This window comes from Scatophagus argus, chromosome 19 (genome assembly GCF_020382885.2).
Source record: "Scatophagus argus isolate fScaArg1 chromosome 19, fScaArg1.pri, whole genome shotgun sequence".
NCBI lineage: Eukaryota > Metazoa > Chordata > Actinopteri > Scatophagidae > Scatophagus > Scatophagus argus.
Window position 1 is genome coordinate 19,296,909 of NC_058511.1, and position 22,955 is coordinate 19,319,863.

Here is a 22,955-nt window from a genome sequence, read left to right on the forward strand (position 1 = left end):
AGCTCCACTCCGCTGCAAGATCAACATCTATTGGACCACCGCCTAGACTGCAAGTACAGAGAGTGGCAGTGCATGAGGAGTGCAGGGCTGCTGAGTCTGCGGGGAGCATAGGCAGGGCCACGGGTCGAAGCGCTGGCTGGCCAACACGCCAGTTCTGGTGTCCTCTGGAGTCGTCCAGCTGTGTAAATGAGCATCAGAGCAAGACTGCCAATAGCCAGGCCAAATCACACACGTGTAACCAAGGCAATGTCCTTCGACTGGTTGAGGTCATTGTATTTATTTTCAGGCTTTGTCACAGGCAGTTTCTTCCGCCATGTGACTATATGATGTTGCAAACAGCCTCCTCTGGAGCCATCTGTTTGGCCGCAGCAAACTGGAAAGGAGAGCTAACAACGGGCTGCTTGGTTTTCCAGCCTCTGCTTCATCCCCCAGACCTCTGCAGGCTTTAGAAGAGCAGCAAATCATGGGGGAAACTTGGAAGTCAGTTCACACTAGGAATGGATCCCATGGTTTGGCTCCAGCATACATTTGTTAGTTTTTGTGCACATTCTTTTCCACGCACACAACCTAACACGCTGCAAATACAACAAAACTACTGGTAATACACCTAAATGGTGAGTCTGAGATTTGTTTACTTATGGCTCAATTTATTTTTTCCGTTTTGTTTGAAAAATGGCAATGACGCATTTACAGTCAAAGGCAACGCTTGTAAAAATAAATTATCAACGAAACATGAATAAAGAGAAAGAGACTTAACTGAGATTTAATTGTCAGAAACAAATCATGCGAAATCATTATAAGTACTCACTTACAACAATTTTGATGTGGTATACGTGAATTGAATCATTCTGGTTTCTCATTTGTAGGTTATATCATGTTATTTCCTATATTTTCCTCATGCAACTCCTGTAGCACACTTACTCTGTTGGCAAACCTTTGAGATCCCTCTGGATGATCCTTGAGGGCTGAGAAGTCTTTGAGCCTGTCATATTTAGCCCATATCCCATGGGGGCTGATATTTTTGCCATGCGCTTCCTCAGTGTAAGGTATTAATCCTCATTAGGCTGTAGAGAGGCTCTCATTGACTGCTCCGAGGTCTTTGAACCTGGGGAATGCCTTCTGTTGTCAGAGTTGTGAAAAGCAGCCCAGTTCTGTCCAGGGAGAGCCCCCACCCGGCGGAGACAAGAGTGGAAAACATGCTGTTTCCTCTGAGGATACGTGACAGGTTGTACTGTACACCTTTCTGTTCAAAGGAGGATTTAGCCCACCTCGTGCAGTATTGATATCACATTATTAAAATATTGTATAGCCCTTGCATACCGATGTGTTCGCCTGACTGTACATGAAATCTGTCTATTTGCATGAAAAATTGCATTTTTCATTTGAAATGCATTAAAAATCCCGGAGTGTGTGTGACCTAGTGGCTTTTTGCAGTAAATTTAAATCATAACACTAAATCATACCAAGAACAAAAATAAATAAATAAATAAATCTTCATCTAACCACAAAATTAACAAAATGAAAACAAAATCTGAAAATATAGAATTTGCAGTATTTTGTGACTTTCATGTCACCAGATTTGTGGAAGCCTGTTGAACTGTGATACAGATCCACCAGCCAAATGCAGGTGGCTACACATTTTAACATGACTGTTTCACCAGAAAAATTACACCATCAGTCAATCTCGACGTCAAACCCATTCTCAGTTAAGCTGGACTTTGCCAGGGCTGCCCTTTGTCACCGGACAAATTTCTAAGAGCAATCAAGTGGTGGAGGGTGTCAGGTTCGGTGGCCTTAGGATTCCGTCTTTTCTTTTTGAGGACGATGTAGTCCTATGGGCTTCATCGCACAGTGACCACCAACTTGCACTGAGACGGGTTTCAGCCGAGCGTAAAGCAGCTGGGATGAAGCAGAACCTCTGAGTATGAGGCCATGTTTCTCAGCCGGAAAAGGGTGGATTGGCCCAAGCGGAGGAGTTCAAGCTAGCGGAGGTGTCTGCAGCCAAGCGGACATTAAACTGGTCTGTTGTGATGAAGAGAAAGCTGAGCTGAAAGGCAAAGTTCTCAGTTTACCAGTCAGACTATGCTCCAACCCTAACCTATGGTCATGAGCTGTTGGTAGAAACTGAAAGAACAAGATCATGAATACAAGCAGCTGAATTGAGATTCCTCCGTAGGGTATCTGAGACATACCACTGCGTTCTTTGAGAGACAGCTACAGTCATTTTATGTTAACACGTTGCTTGTTTGATCTCAGTACCATCTTGTCGTGTATAATCAGGGCACCAAGCAAACGCTTTTCCTTTGTTTTTTTGTTTTTTGGTTGGAATATGTCATCACAGACAGACCACTGTGCCCATTCTCATTGTCTGTTATGAAGTTAAACTGAAAATGAAGATTTTTTTTTATAAATGAAAGGTGACACTCATCTATAATGAGTTAGAGGTGATGAGTAATAAATAACTGTTGCAGTGTCCAATTTTCCAAACAAGGTTATATGGGTGCATTAGGAGAGAAGTGATGGCTTGGCTTTATATCAAGCCAGCGCATGACTGATATGCATGGCTTACTTTTGTAATTGTCTAGGTGCATTGGACCCAAAGACAGACATTGCAGCCTTTTCAGTCTAGTAATGTAGTATGCGTTAAAATGGCTTTTGAAGTGAATTATCACTTTGTCTCTGGCACAGCTGCCTCTAAGAGATGAACATCAGAGTCAGTTCAGACACTAAAGAGTGCAGACTTATACATTTTTCAGTATGTAGGGTAGCAGGTAACAGGGCGCCTTGCTGGGTGAACGGACCGTTCTGTCAGTAGAAGGTCGCTCTGACCCCTCTGGGAAATGGGCACAAGTACATGTGTCTCTGAGGGACCTGTGAATGAACAAATTCCTAATTATATGGTATTGTAATGGCATTGAAAGCCCTCTAAAGTCCAGAACGGCCATCATGACTAATACAGTTGTTTTTTTGTCTCATGAACAGTAACTTAACAGGGGCACCTTCATTCCCCTTAACATTTCAGGATGCTTCTATAGATCTAGGTCATACTAAATCTGAAGACAAAAATGTCTAACTGTTCTCACCAACCACACTCAAAGGAGGGGCAAAATGCCCACTGTCTTCTGGCTGCATCCTATGGACCTTTGTCCAAAAACTCTTGGCCCTTTTGCCCAACAATAAATTTTACAAATAGGGATAATGGTACACATTTTCAGGTAGCCCCTTCTTGACCTCAGTTATGTTGTTGCATCCGGTTATACATATGAAAAGTAGCTGTGTGATGAATAAATAAAAACCACACACCTGACCAGCCACTGTTTGAAGTGGATGTGATAGTTTTTGTAATTTCTGGGAAATTGTCTGGGACATGAAGAGGTTTAAAAAATGGAGAATAGTGGAAAAATGGTCAAAAGGATTTGTGTGAAATGAGCATGTTTATATAGTTGTGCCTTCACAAAATAAGGCGGTCAAAAAGCTAAAGAACATAAGTGCGCTGAGCTGTCCACCTTAAATTTCAGCAGCGGTGGGTGCCAATGCCGCTTTACTAAATTGCAGTGTTTGACAATAAAAAATCTGCATAGCCTAGCATGGACTTGTGGCATTGTGAACTACTTTGATAACCTGCAAATCAAAAATTATGTTTTAAAATTCAATGATTAAAACAGCTTGGAAACACAACACAAGGGATGGTAGGAATGGTGTTACTGCATGAATGAGTCTTAAATTACATGAGCAACACATTCATCATTTTCATACCTAAATGACTGAAATTTTTTGCCAGTGACTCCCAAAATGATGTATAGGACCTTTGAATAGCACCGGCAACAAACCTGTGTCAAACCTTCATCATCAATAGATTGTGAAACTTTCTGACCTTGGTTACCTGTTGGCACCAAAACTACCAGGTTAGCTTTACCAAAAGATTTCCATTAAAATAAGCATGTTATGTAAAAGTCACATTATGTGCATGCAGTAATTTAGGTACATTACCTAAGTCAAGATATCTGAATTTTGTTGTTATACTCCACTACCTGAATTCCTCCCTTGCTACCATCATAATTACTACAGCTGAAGATTCTGTATAACAAAGATGGCCCATTACAAGCTGCTATAGTAGGTCCCTGTAATCGTTAGGACAGGACAGGACATATATTTCCTATGCATTTTCCTATACTGTGAAATACAGCATTGTTTCATAAGCAAGGTTGACCATGCATATCTTGACTAAATATTTTACATCTTTATACTGTGTCTCTCTGTCAGGCAGACATGTTTTATAATCAGTAATCCTGTTATTGGCGCATCTTTTTCAGGCCAATGAATTTTTGAACTTTTAATAGCTGCTTATTGGTTTCATGGATTAACATTGAACAGAAGCTAATAGGATTTAGCCCAGTACTTCCAGTTTTAGCTCAGTTGAATGTCAGGGATGGTTTGGGGATATATGACCATTATGCCTTAATTGAATAATAATTTCATTCATGGGTCACTCCTGGTGTGTCGCAATTGTTTTGCACTCTGGAATCTCCCTTCAGATGAGTTAATACTTTATACGGTCATTTTGTTGATTGGATGGCTTTTATTATTTTATTTAAATTTTTTTTTTTTGGGGGGGGGGTAAACAATGTGTCTCCCACTGTTATTACATTGAGAGATTGGGATTAAAGCTTACAGTAATGAACAACGCTCAGACAAACTCATTAGTACAGTCAGACACTGTTTGCCAACATTGTGTTTGGAGCACTCATTAAAAGAAGAGGTGTTTGGGGACAGTGAAGGCTGGTGAAAACAAAAAAATATAGTACGTTTTGAACATCATGCAGATAATTTATGAATTCATAATAACTTATTAAAAAGTGGTCGACTTATAAACAATAAGCACTAAATTTAATCAATAAAATGTGTTGGCTGAGGCCTTTCCATGTGGAGCCTGCATGTTCTCCCTAATTGCTACAGCAGAGAATGTACGTATGTAGCCTGAACTGCAGTGCTGTAAAATGTCCATGGCAATGAAATGACTATCTAGTCTTTTGGTGTATTCTGAAAATTCTGAAAATACTATTAACTAACAATATGATCAGGCAAAGACAAATAAAAATAGTTAGTTTTTACATTTCTAAAAAAGATACATAAAGAATGAGGCAAAACAAAAACTAAACAATTCAGGACTGTAAGTCAGTGAAACCCTTTCCTTTTTTCCCCCTTTTTTTTCTTTTTGGTACTAATACTTTGTATGATTTCATTATACTCTTTGGATTTGCTGCCTGATCTGTCACACACTGATAATTAGTGACAATTACAGTGCCCCGGTTTAATTAGGCTGTCAGAAAGCATGTATGTAAATGAAGCGGCATCTGTCGTTTGCCAAATGACAGGCTATAGTGTGATTTTCCAGTGGTTTGACACGGTGTGTGCAGCACAGACCTCCTGGGAGGCTGCGGACTGGACCTCTTCACTCAGTGTGTGTGTGTGTGTGTGTGAAGCTGAGGACTCTAAGCGCTCATCTCTGTGACTGATGAAATTACATGTTCAGATGTGCGCTTTAGCCATTGTCACCCAGCCATTGCTTGACTACTGCCACCCCCTCCAGTCAACACACACACACAAACAAAACCACACACCGTGCTCTCACTGAAAGGGGCACTTTAGACAAAGAGGAAATGTTTTCCTATCATTGTAATGTAAATTTTACCACAGAATAATTTTACTATAGTCCTAAACTAAAAGTCTAGCAACATCCTCCGGCAGATATGCTCCACTAATGTTTCCTGTTTTGCACTGCTGTGTGGCTTGGTGTTGAGAGGGAAAAGGAAGAGGCTGGGGCCACATTCTTCATAAAGTAATTCTTTAACCTACGTTATGACCCCAGTGTTTATATTATATTGTATATATTGTAATTGAACAGTGTCATTTTCATTCGCTCTACCTGTATTATATTGTATTTCTCCAGGTAATATGCTGTCACCAGTTTGATCGGAAATAATTAGCCATCCGTCCTTCTTTTGTATTTCTTGGAACTGCGTTGTCTGTTCACCTCTGAACATGAGAGAGTCGTCTCAACTTTGTTTGTAAGAAATCATTTCAGGGACAATACATTCTTTCATTACTTTCCACTAGTCTGGCCATGTCCTCAGGGGTGGGAGGTGGCAGCAGGAGGCCATTCTAGATTCTGTTTGTGCTTTAAAATTGATAAGTGAATCAGAAGAGTATTACATATTAATTATTAATTTCACAACGTGAGGCAGAAAAAAAAAAGACTCACTGGATCAAGCTTGCTTAAATGAAGCAGAGTGACTCTATGCTCAGCAAAGGTGCAGCGGAGCACCTCCTGCATGCCAATGGACTATTTTAAGACCTAACTTGTAAGGAATGAAGCTCCCCACACTCCACCCTGCTGACTTGTCTCCTAATGGCCCACTAGATCAATTAGAAATGACGATCAGGGTTGTTTGGGAACTGGTTAATCTTCAAGCAAGCCGACACTGGAGAACTAGCTTATTACAAATTGTTTTTATTTTTGTTCCCGGTGCCTTTGGCGCTATTGTTTGTTTACTAACCAAAGTAATTGCTAGATTCCAGAATGTGGCACTCGGCAATAATCATAAGCAGTCAGAAAATGACACAGACTGAAATCAACCCTCCCTAGTTAACTATTTATTTATAGACTTATTTTTTTAAAAAAGAGCAAAGACTGAGGTAAAAACAAAAGACAAACTCTCCATTGTACAGATCTTGACAGCCTGCAACCTGATTTCCATTTTCAACTTTGACCTACCCTAGTTGTTCTAAAAGTAGGTCCAATGGGACAACCAACTTGAAGATAGTACAATACAGTTTGTAGCCACTGACGTAATTTCTGGCACTTGCGACAGTGGTTAGACTTTTAAATGTTGCTATGCTTTGTAAATGAACTTACAGTAATTGCCCTGCAGTTGTTATTCATGAGTTGCTTTGTATTTCTTTTGATTAGTTAAATGATTCAGAATTAATAAGAAATTGACTTATTTTGTGATTGCATGTTGAGAATCTGGTACACCTATGCATCTGTGAAAGTTTCATTTATGCTTGTCACCATTTTTTTTTTTTTTTTTGCATATCTAGCTAGGTAGTTAGCTCACCATGCAGAGGGATGACACCCTCATTCTTAATCCTGTCTACACAGCTCTGATTGGTAATAGCTGGCAATTGGACCAGCAACAACCGTATTTGAAGTAAACAGATTGCAAACACACACTAGTTTATTTAGTATGACAGTCATCATCATATTAATCTGCCACTTAAACTAGTCCCTCCCCAACAAATGCACTGTTTCCTCTTATTTGTGTATTTGTTAAAGTGACCAGCTGTTTTAGGAACCACTGGCCACAGACAGGGTAGATAATGTATCAAGATGTATCAAGAGGTGGACTTTGTTGATTTTGGTCTTTTCATGAGATTTGTTCATAATAGCAAAAATATAGTGGCAGTCATGTCATTCAGATGAATTCAGACAAAAAAAAAACATTTTTCATGTTCTGTTAAGGTAATCTTACTTTCCTTTATGTGAGAAGCACAAGATGAAGAAAGGTGAGACATATTTTGGTCCATTAGAAATGCTTGCAATATGACATTGGCTCCTGTCCAGAGAAGCCATTAGGATTTGATCTCTTGCTGTTTTACCTGTCATGCTGGAATCCTTCAGGGACAAATGTCTCAAAGAAGAAGAAACTCCACAGGGTATGATTTACAAAAGACTCTCATTTATAAGAGAAATACCCCCAAATTCCTAATAAATGTTCTAAGACAATAAATACAATCTCTAATTCCATAATAAGGACAACCTTTACATTTTAATAGTCTAGTGGACCCATCCACTGAAAATACATGGATACATACAGTCACAGGTGGCAGAGTGTATATGCTCCATATATTTACCACTTCATCTCTTGCACAAACCATTCATATTTCAGTTTGAATAAAACTGCAGATTCATGAACTTAATATTTCTGCTTTACAGTCCACTGAAATCCAAAATATGCCTGTGGATTATGTCCCAAGAATGCAAAGCTAATTTCTTATGTTCATTTTCATATTTTCATTTATTTACATTGACAGACAAGTGTAATATGAATTCCTTTTTTTAAAAAGCGGAACTGAAAAGTCTGTCAAGAGCAATCTAATTAAATAAAGTACGTGATTTTCTTGCCAAGGTTCCTGTTTCCCCCTCTCCCTCTCCACCCACGTAAGTCAAGGTGTATCTTTTTCCATGTGTGGAGCCTGAACACTTTTTTGGCAGGAAATTTATCCATCATCCTTGAATCATTCTGAGTCATTAGGATGCAAGCAGTCAGAGTATAAAGTGAAGAGGGAGAGTAGAAAGAGACTGAGGGGGGGAGAGATAGAGAGATGGATAGAGAGAGAGAGAGAGAGAGAGAGAGAGAGAGAGAGAGAGAGAGCAGGGTCGACAGGAGGTTACAGCTACAGCCGAATGAAACTTACAGCAGAGACTGTGCTTCAGAGCGACAAGCAAGCAGTACAAGTGGTAGTGTAGGTTTCTTTACTTTCCCTTGAGGGCATTTGATGACTGATGTAGCACCAGCCGAGAGAGTAGATAGTGACGCTTACCTTAGTGCAGTGATCGCAGGCTTTGCTCTTCAATAAATGCAAATGTCCACTCTCTGGATTTTTTTTTTTTTTGACCATATGAACAGACTGAGCCCTTGCAGACTTTGGTCACGAATATGTTCCGGACACTGAAGAGGCCCTCCTGGGCAGTGTTTACTTGAGAGTCTCTCCAGTACTTTGCTGACATCCAGCAGAATGGTGAGACAGTGATGTTTTATGCCTCATCCCAGGTGTGTAAAGCACCTACGTGTTTTCCACAAGAGTCTCATGGGAAGTACTGCACACTTTTTATACAGAGCTACAATGTTCCTTGCAGGTCTATAAGTATAGTAACTCTTCATTTCCTAGCTAGACTTTGTTCCACTCTGTTTCTCCAAAGTTTAAAGGGATTGCTGATGTTTCAGATCTGACTTCCAAAACAGATGAGTATCTGTAAACTTATGATGAGTACCTCGATATTTTGGCTGAAACAATTTGTTTTCTTTATATAGGCTCAGGCATCACAAGTCACTGGCAAAAAAGTCAAGTATACCTGAGGGCAAGCCTGTAATGAGTACCATTAATTAAAGCTGCATAATATGATTCTTATCCAATTGTGTTTGTGTTTAGTATTGTGTTTACATAATATTTGATGTTGTATTATCATATGTCCAGCAGAAAGGGAGTGCACTGTAGAAGCAGATATTTTCTCTTATAAAACAGCTGCTTCTGGAAACAAGGTTGTTCAGGGTGTGTTTGTGGGCTGAAAGGACAAACTAACTAACTAACTAACTAACTAATGAGCTAAAAGAGGCTCAAAGGCTTCATGGAACTGAGGGTACCTGTGCAGGTTTGGGAGCGACTCTCTGCCTTCAGGGCAAAACTTCCTTTATAAATGGTGGAAATTTAAAAGTGCATCAACAATGCAGCAATTCAACTTTAAAAATACATTCATGCATTTTATATTACGCATGAAAAATGTACTCTAAATAATTTTGTATGTTTCAAAGATAGATAGTGTAAAAAACAAACCAAAACGAAAACATCTAATACTTTCATCCAATATTACAACAGTATTACATGTTGTATGCTACACTTACATCATGCCTGGTAGTTCGCAGGGCTCTCCTGTTGTGCACCTTGATGGAGTCATGCACACATGAGAATCATCAACATGAAATCAGGGTGAACTACATGTGATTCAGTATTACTGCAGCAGATGTAAAGATCAAAAGGTCACCTCTCCGAGGTCCTTGGGAGGAAGTCAACATGTCAGTTTGATTTTCTATGAAAATGTGTCTTTTACTGCACTAAGTATTCTACTGTATACTCAACAAAGCAGAAATACATCTGAACCTGGCACAGCTCCATATATACTGGCTGGTTTCCAGGTATGACACTGTTGGGAATATATAGCTTGAAACTTGTCACATTTTTTTGCATTTTATTGTTATGGTTGACACAGTCAGCAATCACAATCACAATTTCAGCACCAAATATTTCAGATTTACCCATCCTAAATATTTGGGGGGTTAGAGGTTGGAGAGGCGGCTTGTGATCAGAGGGTCGCCAATTCAATTCCCCCACCAGGTGGGAAGGAAAAATTTGGGGTATGGTGGCGTGATTAATGAGAAACTCCCACCCACCCACCCCCACCACAATTAGCCAGCTGATGTGCCCTTGAGCAAGGCACTTAACCCCCAATTTGCTCCCCTGGCAGCAGCCCACTGCTCCTGTGTGTTTCACTGCATGTAATTTGCTGGGTGTTGCGTGTGTGTTCAACTAAGGATGGGTCAAATGCAGAGGAAAAATTCAGTGTGTGTATGTAAAATATATATACTGTCAATAAAGCTGATTCTATTCAGTTCTATTCTATTCTATCCAAATGTACACACTTGGTGCACTTCACAGGGACTTTCTACCTGCTAAGTTCAAAGTATCAAAGTTGTCCAAATTTACAGCAACTACAACTTAATTGATTTCAAAACATAATTTAATGTTTGATTAATATGCTATCAGTGCTATAATGTGTTATTAATGTGCTATCAGATCAAACAGTAGCAACAAGATGTTTAGCATTTCCAAAGTAGCTGACATGATGAGTAGAGTTTGGGCCTATGGTCGTACCCTTGGTGACAACTTTTTTTTTCTTAATACATCAATTGCCAACATTTTTGACAACATTGCTTTATATGTTATCTGTAAAGAAAACTATGGCATGCTTAAGGTTAGGTAAAAAACTTTAACTTTGTTTACTTGCTAACTTTGATAGGGGGGCAAATGAAAGCATCCTCACGGGAAAATCACAGAACAGGAATGCTCTGCTCTTGGGTCACCACACAGAACCTCACTTGTACCCGTTGTAGTTAGCATCAATGATATATTTGGGGTGTTTGCACAGAGCCCAAAGGATACTAAGAGACAACATCCTACATCTGCTACTGTACCAGCAAAAGTTTATTATTTTTATGACTTAGTATGTATTCATTCATTTATACAAATATACATATTTTTTAGTACAATGTTGTGTTATATAATGACTAATAAGAATCTTGTATCTTATGGTAGATCTTTGACAGGACTCTAACTCTGAGGACTCACTCCATGCACCCCCACCACCCTGACCTACACATTCTTTCTTTCCAGAAATAAAGAATGTATTTTCCTAGATATAAGATACATTACTTCATGCATTCGCACCAAATTAAGTTGGCAGTAGATGGCATTCCCGAAGTGAACAATCATGCAACACAAATGCAATAAGCTTCAGAACTTTGTGCCAGTCAGTTAGAATACAAACAATGCAAACAATGAACAAAACTCAGTTTGTAAACCAAAAATCAAATACATTGGAAAGTTGTGTACTTCACATAGCTACATTTGAATTATGCCATTTTTTCCAAATGTCAGGTCGGTCAGAATAAGTCACCACTAAAATACTGAACATATCACACACAGGCTATCAAAATACACAACATTCTGTACTGCATATGGCAAGCACAGCGACGGCTTTATCTGACTGATGCAACACCAGGTAATGGCGCACCACTTCTATATGTAAATTTTTTGTGTTTGTGGTCTCACTTGCTAGTTTCAAGTCTTCTTCAGTACAGTGTGATGTTCATTTTGTAAGTTATAGTCTCATTTAGAGCAAAATAGATGATAACCCAGGGCATGATTTAGGGTGTGGCTACCTTGTGATTGACAAGCCGCTACCTTGGCATGTCCTTAGGTTGTGTGCCAGATGCAAATTGGACAGAAGTGTAAGGATGCTTATATTTCCAGGTCCACCTTCTCAAAATAAGGTCACTTCTGGCTCCAAAAACTCAAGATTGTGACAGCTGCAAACTCAAGGCCTGAAAATCATACTCCACAAATCAAGTGGTGACGTCATGGTGGCATCTGACTGCCATTCATAGGCCAGGCTGCAGCAAGGCAACAAAGTTTTTGGAATAATTATTACTTTTGCTTCCAGGCAATTTGCTGATCATCCACAACTTTCATCAGAGCAGAACCATGAAGAGAGCTCTATTTTTGGTAAATGATTCTTAAAAGCCATACATTCTTGAAGCAGTGTGGATGTTTGGGCTCAAGGGCGGAGGCCTTCCCTCATACATTTACTTGTTTGATGCCTTTTCTATTGATCATCTAATATTGCACTTTTTGATTTAAGGCTGCTCGTTAAATCATTGTCACTCTGAGATGGGGTCAGTCAGTCTTTCATTAGCAGTTGTAGTAGAGGTCAACCTATAGGGAAGCTGTAACAGATTTTTCCAGGGACAGTTTATCTGTAAAGTCTGGCTCCACTTGGATGTACTGCTGACCGACTCAAGCCCAGATATTGTATTTGCTGCCAGCTCAGCTAAGGTGCCAATAGGCACTCATCAGAAGCTATTTGCATAACTGAGGCCTGTTCCAAAAATACCTCTGCTGTTTTTTGCTTGCCGTCCCAGCAGGTAGATCCTGGCAATGATGAATAAAGGATAAAAACAATCATAGGCTCCCAAGAAAAACAAAGGCAACTAAATCAAGGTCTTCCTCAAGCACATAATCCCCTGAATCTAACATTTCTGTTATATATTTCTGTGACAGTTACTAATAAGGAAAACTTCTCTACCAGTCTTGGGTTGTGGAAGTTGAAGCTCAGCCTGCTGTTCCTGTAAGGTCTGTAGCTCAGGTTATCTGGTCCTGCTATTGCATTTGTGACTGCCAACTGCAGATTGTGACCAAAACAATTCAAGCATGGCCAGCCTTACTGCCTCACAGCTTCCATACAAGTGTTCCCCACTCTGCCTGTCACATTTTCTTGCCACCCTGTTGCCACACTTCTGCTCAACTTTAAAAATCCAAGAGATATAATATCTGCACAGTTACAGTGGAAAGAAGGCACAGTCATATGCTTAAACAATATTTTTAGTGTGTCTTAGCACAATCTTTCATGCCTGCATCATGTGTGCAGGACTCACACACCAGAGTTCTTGTCTGTGTTATTAGGCAAAACACATACATCTTCAGTTCCTGAAACAGTTGTAATATTTAATCCATAAGATTCCCTTTAGATAAGGCTAGAGATTGCGAGTGTTAATTTGACATTTAAACTTTAGAATTTGTGAACGTAGACACAAATTTGCCATATTTACTTGACTTTCATGAATAAATGGACAATTAGTGTCCTTAGATACCTAATTACACTTTGTTGCTATTTGACAAACTGGTTACAAGATGGTTATCTTAAAAGAATTCGGTGTGGCAAGGCACAATTTTGGCTGCAGTCACCGCTTTATAAAAATATGCTTTCTTAAAACCATCTTACATTTTAAAGGACATAAAATATTGGTGCCAGCCAAAGAAAATGCATCATTTTGAGAGATGGCCAAATTACTAGTAAGTAGTTGTTAAGAGATAGAGTGAGGCATGACTGAGGACCAATATTGGCAAAAACATTGAATGGGCTACAGGACTGTAGCCCATTCAATGTTTTTGCACTTTCTTAACACACTGAATGTTAATTTCTTTTTGTTTTTTTAAATGTGAAGAAGTTCTTTCTTTTTTCTTCAAATCTTTTGGCACAGTATAGCTCATTGTTTTCTTTTCCCAACACACACTTTTACTGTTCTCTTCAGTCTCATCTCTCCAATCAGCCTGATTTCCAACAGCCAGAGGCAGCTGTTTTCATCCATTGTGGATTACCTGTCCTGCACCAAACTGGGGAGCAAGCAGCTATCTGATTATCATAGTGGAACAAATAGTAGCTAAAGAGCACTCACAAATGTAGCTCCAAATGAATATTATCTTGCTTCATCTCTAACACTTTATGAGGCCTTGATATGTAAATGTGTGATTTTCCGTTTGTTGTGGTGCTTTGCCCACCAGAGATTACTTACAACTTTAGGCTTTAGTTTAGATTACTCCAGCTGAGGTGATGTTTGTACAGATCACAAAGAATTAATTTACATAAAAAAACACCTCCAAACATTTTGTTGTCATCATCAAACTGAAAAGAAAGATCAAGGGACAAGCCTGATTTGAATGAGGCCACACGTGAAGCGCTCAAGAGAAGCTTGCTATTTACCTGGCAAACGTGCTGGAGCACTGTGTTTACAATAATAAACTGATTGACACTGGTGCAGAGCAGCTGTTTGGTCAAACATTAGAACAATCAATAGGGATTCTTTGTTTTGCTCTGCAAACTGAGTCCCAGAGTGGCCCTGTAAAATATGGTACAATATTTGACGTGCTAATACTGTTTTGAGTGATCATCATTTCCCACTAGGACCACATAAGTGGGTAAACAAATATGAATTATGCGTGCGGTATAAACACTTTGGAGAGCCCTCAGGAGATTAAGACACTTTATGCATGTACATGCTGCAGCTCGGCTTCACAGTCTCTTCACTCACATTTTAGACTGGCCTTTGTGAGAGCCGACACTCTAGGCATGTTTAACATGGGCTGACATGGTGTAATTACATTATGAAGTTTGAATATGAGTGCAGATTCATTTTGGTCCTGTTCTTTAGTATTTTTTTAAGACCACCGCCAGCGTTTGTTATGGGTATGCTAGTCGGATGCCAATCATGTTTTGTGCTGGCTCATTTAAAGATTCGGGTACGGGCTGGCTTCTTTCTGCTGATGCCTTGTAAAGCTGAAACAACATTTCAGTGTTGTAAGGGCTCCAAAGTGTGTTAAAAGATTTGGCCAAATTTGGTATGTAAAAACAGAAGGAAACACAGTTTTTGTGCCCGTGTAGAAATTGTTTGAATTTGAACATTCTCATTTCAAAAACCATTACAAAATAAAAGCAGTTTTATTCTTGTCAGTCTGAAAAAGAAAAACTATCAAACAATAACCAGGTTCAGAAAATGTCTTGACCCAGCTCGATTAATAATTTGGGAGGAGTTTCTAGGATTTTGCCCCCAAAAATTGCAGTGATTATTACACCCCACAATATGAAATGATGGGTAGAAAACCACCTCTTACTGCCAATTGTGAGGCTAAATACAAAAGCTTTTTGACCTTTAGCAGGAAGCCAATAAGAAGAGACAGTCAGTAACAGATGCCTGGTTCATATCACAAACAGAACAAGACATGCAAAACACACTAAACACTGAATTGTTCTGAAGCAGTATGTTGGTCTGCCCAGATCACAAAAGCTTAATAGTCAAAACCATGACTGAGAGAGTGCATCAAACGGTATCCAAGGTCACACACACGCACACACTGACGACAAAGTCAGCACATTTTCCAAATCAACCCTTTTATTAAACACTGATTTATGTCTGACGACCTTTGAAAACAAATCCATCCACAAAAGAATTAGCTTCCAGCTTCCTTCTCTAGGCTAACTAATTCAGCTCACTAGAATTCAGCCAGAAGCCGAAAAGTTATCGAACAAAAGTATTTGGTTGGACTAAGGGACCAACAGCAACTGACTTTAAAATCCTTGCAAAATTTCATTGCACATCACAAATACCTTTTATGTGGGTCTGTTCAGGGAGGAACCACTGCCTTGTCATGTGACTTGGCGTTTATTAAAAGGCCAGTAATGGAAAATCATTTTAGCAGCAGAATGTATCCAGCACAAGTCTGATACAATGAAAAAAAAAGTATTTGATGAGTGGACTGCATAGAGGCCAGTTGCCAGAGGACTGGAAAGCCTGGGCTAGTGGCAACAACCCCTGGACGGGGCTCTGTGTGGATATCACACTGATGAAAGCAGAAGCAGACTCAGTCATGTACAACTAATGGACAGGTGGGGCTGAGAGCAAGGAGGTGCAGATCCCACCCCCTCCAAAAAACACAGCTCATCACATCGGCACTGACACGATACACACACATGCAGACACACACGCACACACAAATCCCATGGAAAAAAAAAAAAGTTGGAATAAGAGGTGAGCCAGTAATCAGAGAACACTTCAGCAGCTTAATCAGCATCGCTTGTCTGATGAGGAAGAACACTTCTGGTTTTTGTGGGCAGCAGCCTTCATTAATCATCCTCAAAAGAAACACCACTCCACCACAACTTGAGTTGAGAACCCCCTTTTCTGCTGCAGTCTATGTCGAGCAGAGCGGAGAAAAAAAACAATCTGGAAAAAGTAAAGGGGGGGAAAAAGCAAATCATGCTCTTTTCCAATCAGTCCAATCAGCTTTGGTCAGCTTCAGTGTCCAAAGGTTTAATGTTTCAAATGAACACCAGACATGTGCATGTGGTGGATTGATTGTTTTGTGCACATTCCCATGCCATATTCCCATGAAGAGAGGTCTTTCCATTACACTGTTGTCAATTACCTTAGACCCTCAGGCTGTTCTTTTTGAGATAAACTTCTAAAATAACTCACAGCATACATTGCGTTGAGCTATCTGTTATTGTCACGCCACCGAGAGTAAGAACTCATTTGACTTTTTCATTTCAAAACGAATGTCATCCTCTCTGACATGAAGTGACCTTTAGGGAGTAAGTTCACTCGGATGACTCGGGGCGCAAGTTTGTCAGTTGATCTGTGACCCTGAGGAGCGTTCTGCTTCCAGAACACAGACCCACAAAGACATGCAATAATCTAATTGAACCAGTGACAAGGATGCAATTAATATCACTGTGTTATTTAATCAAAACCTGAGCAGGAGTAAAATAAAGCCACTGGTGATTATTATTTGCAAATGATCACACACTATGACTTTGAGATTGATTATCTTCAAGAACAGATGGATATTATCTCTGAACACAGCAACACTTTTTTTTTCTCATCTGTGTGTGTATTTACTGTTTCATATATCTACCATTAGAGCGGATTGTGTAAGTCATTTCCTCATTTACATTTGAGATGTAGTCGTTAGATAAAATACTGCACATATTCTTGGATAGCAGTCTGGTGGTGGAGTGAGCGGTGAGTGATCCTCTTTATGGAAGGCACATCAAGGTGCCCTTGAGTAAATCAAGCCTTAGGTCCTGGAGTGGACCTGCTCATTGACCAACATTAGAAGAAATACTTAGAGGCTTGTATGAAAATTGTTTCCTAATATTAAAAACATACATAAAAGTTGTCCCTACATTGTTGCAGCATCCAAATAATGTCCCCTGACCTCCTTGCTGAGTTTGTCTCTGGATGGCATCCTCTCAGTTTGAGAAGTTGGATAACTTTGTTGGGATCTTTTTAATGTACTGCTCTGTTTACTTTCGCTGTACCACTTACAGTAACAACATGGCGCTTGAGCAACATCCACAGACAGCAAGCATGTGTTACTCACAACGACCAACTGAAGCTTGAGCCGTTCCAGAGAAGAGAAAGAAAAAGAACAAAAAAGTGATTGCGATATTGTCACATCAAAGAATACATTACTTATAACAAGGGTAGCAGTACATCAGTAATAATATCCATACAAACACATTTGTTCATACTTGTGCACATATCACTTGTATCCATAAAAAATAAATGAGATGTTAACATCCCTTTAAGTTTAAAGTTTAAACATTGGACTTTTTAAACAATTTATTTCTTATGGATGCACTGTTGTATAGTATATTTTGGGAGCAGTAATACAATAAGAGTAAAAATGTCAGTAAAAATAATACAAACACCCCACCCTGGTGCAAATTCAAATAAACTCACTTAATTAAAGTAAATACAAAGTGATCAAATAAATAAGTAAAAGAAGGAAAGTAGCTCTCTGTCACACCTTCAGAAGAGAGCACAGCGTAACAATACAAATATCCATTTCACAGTAAGATCAACGACAGCGCTGGCGCTTTATTTGTCTAATGATTCTGAAGAGTCACACTGAGATTCCTGACAGTTCACCAAGGAGGTCACTGCGTTGTTGTTGATGCTGACAGTGGGATCAATAGCAGGCCATGATTTGCACGGTGGAAGACTTGTCAAGACTCAGATTAAGGTAATGGGGGCGACACTAATGTGCAGATAAGGCAGACATGTCTATCAGACACACATGCATACAAGACTGAATAATGAGTTTGACTTTATATCTAATGCCAATAATTAGCTCCTGGTGTTAGTTTCTTTTGCATGTTGTCTTCTCTCATATGTCACAGTCTGATGTGACATCCTACGTGTTGATATTCTGTGATATAGCTTGTCCCCAGTAACAAAATCCATACTCTCTCTGAAAGCAATGTCCTTTTCTATTGATTGCACTGTGTCCTATGAGGACTAGTCAAAATGGTAATCATCAGTTAAGCAAAGTGCCTGAGGGCCCCTGAATATAATACAGCCTTTAGCTACACTTTTCTCAGCCTGTGGACAGCACAGGGGACCAGCAAATATTGATCCACAAAATATCCACACGTCCATTAATTCAGCCCATGTGTTCACTTCAAGCACTTCGACGTACACAGATCTACAATAAGGTTTGTTTCTTTATCGTTCCGTAGATGCATACCTATTTCCCGGAGAGATTTTCAATGAGGCAAAATTTAATTAAAAATCTGATTAAAATTGCTCCACTACACACAACTGAATCTTATAAAGGGAGAAGCAGCACAGCTATATTGACCATACCAGCTCTCTCTGATGCCCTATCAAAGAGTTTGCCCTGTCATGTAAGAGAAGCCAAATCTGAGAAGCCTTCGAGGAACCTCTTATGGCTTAGGTCAAGTCATTCAGGTACTCCTTGCCTTCTTCATTTAGGCTTTTTGTTTGTTTGTTTGTTTCATCACAGAACTATCTGCAGAATTCGAGTGCAATCATCAAGTCCCCACTGACCTTGAGTTAAGCAATTACTACATCCTAACAGTTTCATATAACTCACATTTATCAGGCTGTAGCTGCTTCACATTCAAGGCACAGAGCAATCCTCAGCACATAAATAAGGCATTCCTATAAAACATTGCAATAATAACTGACTTCCATTTTGGCCAGTCCTCAACCCATGTGACCCCTCTAAAGGGCTCAGCTTGTTTTTGTGTGGTTTTTAATACATAAACATGAGTAGAATTGTACTGCCCAGCTTGTGTCTCCCAGAGCTTGCAACTTTCATGACACACAACAATACCAGTACTGCATAAAATGAACAAAGAACTGATGATTTTGACATTGAATTATACCAAAGGAGACTGCACACTTGACAGTTAGGCTATTAGGAATTCATAGAACCTTGGTTTACACAAGTAACTCTTCTTGATTTCAGTTATAATATGAAAATAGATCAACTGATCTACAACTAACAGTAGTGAAGTCATAGCTATATGTAACAGAAATGCAACCTGTCATATCACAGATGTAGATCGATTATTTAGTATTATTTAAAGTGACATATGGACTGGTAAAGGCTGCTCGAGCAATGTACTGTCAGAGCTTTGATGGGGCGGAAAGTATCTGCAAAAAGCGGGGTGCATTGTATAGTCACAAATATATATATATATATATATATATATAGATACAAATATGTATCTAAAACCAGAAACTAACCAGAAACACAAATGTTGTATGTGTGTGTGTGTGTGTGTGTGTGTGTGTGTGACGTGGCATCATCCCCACACACACATATGAAAGTAAACCCAGGCAAATAAAAACAGATCAGCATGATTAATAAAATACAGATAAATGAAAGATGAAAGACAAGAAAAACTGATTAATCAGCATTAAATATTTCTTATACTACATTTTCTGCATATTTATTATTTACATACTTAGTACTAGAGAGGCTTTCCTTCAGTTATTTGTATTTTTATTCATATATTTTCAAAAATCTTTACTCATATTTTTACCTTCTCTCACATGCTGATACAGCTCCAGGAAATCTTTCCTGCCACATGCCATCACACTGTACAATAAGGGCTAAAATTCTGGTCATAATGTACAGTTAATACACGTTTTATATGTTTTTACACATGCAGTTCACTGCACCTTTTATTTTATTTTATTTTCAACATTCAGTACTGCTTATTTGTTATATATACATTTTTATATTGCTTTGTATCGTGCGAATTTCCCAGCCTGGGATCAATAAAGTATATCTATCTATCTGTAAGCATCCAGTCGACAGAAGTCAGCCAGGACTGATAATTTAGTGACTTTTTAATGAGTTTTTTGCAGGTCATGAACCAACATAAGAGATTTGTACAGAATACACAACAAAATAACGTGTTTCTGCTTTAATATTTCTCTTAGGTCTGCGCCACATTTGTCTGATCACGATGCTGTAGAGATACTCCTTCCTCCAGCGGCTTCAAAACTGCTCTGCCAGGAACTGTACTTGACGCCATCTTTTTTTGTCCATACAAATCCTCCCTAACAAACCTTCCAGGGGGAGGAGAGCAGTGGTATCCTTCATGGCGATGAGGTGATTCGGAGTGAGTGGTTCCAAACTGTTTGGATCGTTCAGTTTCTCTGTTGTATGAGGGTGACTATTCACATTCGCTGTTCTTTCCTCTTGTGCTATCGTATGACTGACTGATGGTTTAGTGATTTTTTGAAGAGCTCTTTGCAGGTCATAAACCTGGGTACAGAATACACAACAAAAGAAACGCGTTACGCTAGCTCAAACAGTAGCAACTGACAATAATAACAATAATAATAATAATATCACCTGCAGCTGTTGGTGTGCTGCTTTATGGGATGAGGATCAATAAAACCAAGGCAGCCAGAAAACCTGCAGTGATGGCCATGACCTTGAGCATGTCCTTCCACCACTGTCCGGAGTTTTCTTTCTTTGCAAGGCGAGCAGACAGGTCTTTGATGTGAGCTTGCAAACATCGGACGATCTCTGCTTCCACGACTGGATCCTCCAATAATATTAGAGTCTCCAGCATTCGCCTACCGCAGAACCTCTTCTGTAGCTCTTTCATCACAGCCTTGCACGCTTTCTTGGTGCTCTTGATGTCCGGGCAGAAGCCTTCAGTGACGGTGAGTCCCTCCATCGTCTGGTTTATCAGTCTCTTGATGTGGGCGACCCACTCCTCCTGGTTGCGGTTCGTGACAGCGTTACACTTGGTCAACACTCTCACCGTCAGCACAGTGACAAACACCTGGAGCTGGTTCTCAATTTCTGCTCCGGCTGTAGGTTCACAACCAGAGGCAGGTGTTTGAGGTTGGTCCATAGTGACACCAGAGTGGTTTTCCTTCTCTTGGACTGTCTCCGCTGCTTTGTCGCCAGACATGACTACACTTTCGATAAGCTCTCCTCTAAACGTTCAGTAGTCTCTGCAATGAGGTTAAACCCTGAATGTGTGAAACTGTCTGCTGCTGGTGAGTTAAATGACTTCAAGATTCCAGAATCCCTGTATGTCACAAAGACAATCATGAAGCATGAATGTCTTTGATGTGTTCTACAATCTCTCCCCATCTCCTCCCTCCTCTTCCCCACTCCCCTCCCCCATATATATCTATATCTATAGCTATATATATCTATATATATAGCTATAGATATATATAGATAGCTAGATAGATATGTATAGATATACACTGTTGCCCATAAAGTTGGAAGAATTTTGTTTTCAGACACAATCCTCTGTTTATTCCTATTTAAATGCATCAGTAATCACTTTTGACCAGGTGCAATGATTACATCATGTGTCCCAATTGCCCAGGTGAAATTAATTCATGCATAGGATTTGTTTGGCACTATAAAAGACAAGACATTTACTGTGTTGTCCATTTCCTGCTTAAAGCCTGTATGCAATAGATCTACATTTTCAGAATTGTCTGAAATAATTTTCAACCAGATTTGACACAGAACTTCCCTCGGCTGTGCCTCGTCCGACGCCACTGGCAATGCGCCAAAGAGTGCTTGCACTCCGACAGGATGGACACAAACAGGCCGCTATTGCTGATTTGCTTGGAATATCCCAGGGCACGGTCTGTAAAATCCTCAAAGTTCTTGGAGAGGAGTGTCATTTGGGGCCACGAAAATCTCCAGGACGACCACGACTGACTACCAGAAGAGATGATCGGCGACTGCTTAATCTGTGTCGTAGAAACGGGAAAATGCCAGCAAGCCGCCTTTGACGTTTGTGGAGAAGACAACATGGAATCAACGTTTCCCGCCAAACTGTAAATCGAAGGTTGCTTCAGCATGGTTACCGAGCAAGACGAATGACCAAGTGTCCACGTCTAACTGTTCAACACAGAGTTGCTCGACTTCGCTGGGCCAGGAAGCACAGAAGATTACAGCTCGGGCACTGTTGGTGCTGCTTGCTTAGCTCCACGCCCACGAGAAGCTTTCCTTCAGTTATTTGTATTTTTATTCATATATTTTCAAAAATCTTTACTCATCTTTTTTACCTTCTCTCACATGCTGATACAGCTCCAGGAAATCTTTCCTGCCACATGCCATCACACTGTACAATAAGGGCTAAAATTCTGGTCATAATGTACAGTCAATACACGTTTTATATGTTTTTACACATGCAGTTCACTGCACCTTTTATTTTATTTTATTTTCAACATTCAGTACTGCTTATTTGTTATATATACATTTTTATATTGCTTTGTATCGTGCGAATTTCCCAGCCTGGGATCAATAAAGTATATCTATCTATCTGTAAGCATCCAGTCGACAGAAGTCAGCCAGGACTGATAATTTAGTGACTTTTTAATGAGTTTTTTGCAGGTCATGAACCAACATAAGAGATTTGTACAGAATACACAACAAAATAACGTGTTTCTATTTTAATATTTCTCTTTGGTCTGGGCCACATTTGTCTGATCACGATGCTGTGGAGATACTCCTTCCTCCAGCGGCTCCAAAACTGCTCTGCCAGGAACTGTACTTGATGCCACCTTTCTTGTCCATACAAATCCTCCCTAACAAACCTTCCAGGGGGAGGAGAGCAGTGGTATCCTTCATGGCGATGAGGTGATTCGGAGTGAGTGGTTCCAAACTGTTTGGATCGTTCAGTTTCTCTGTTGTATGAG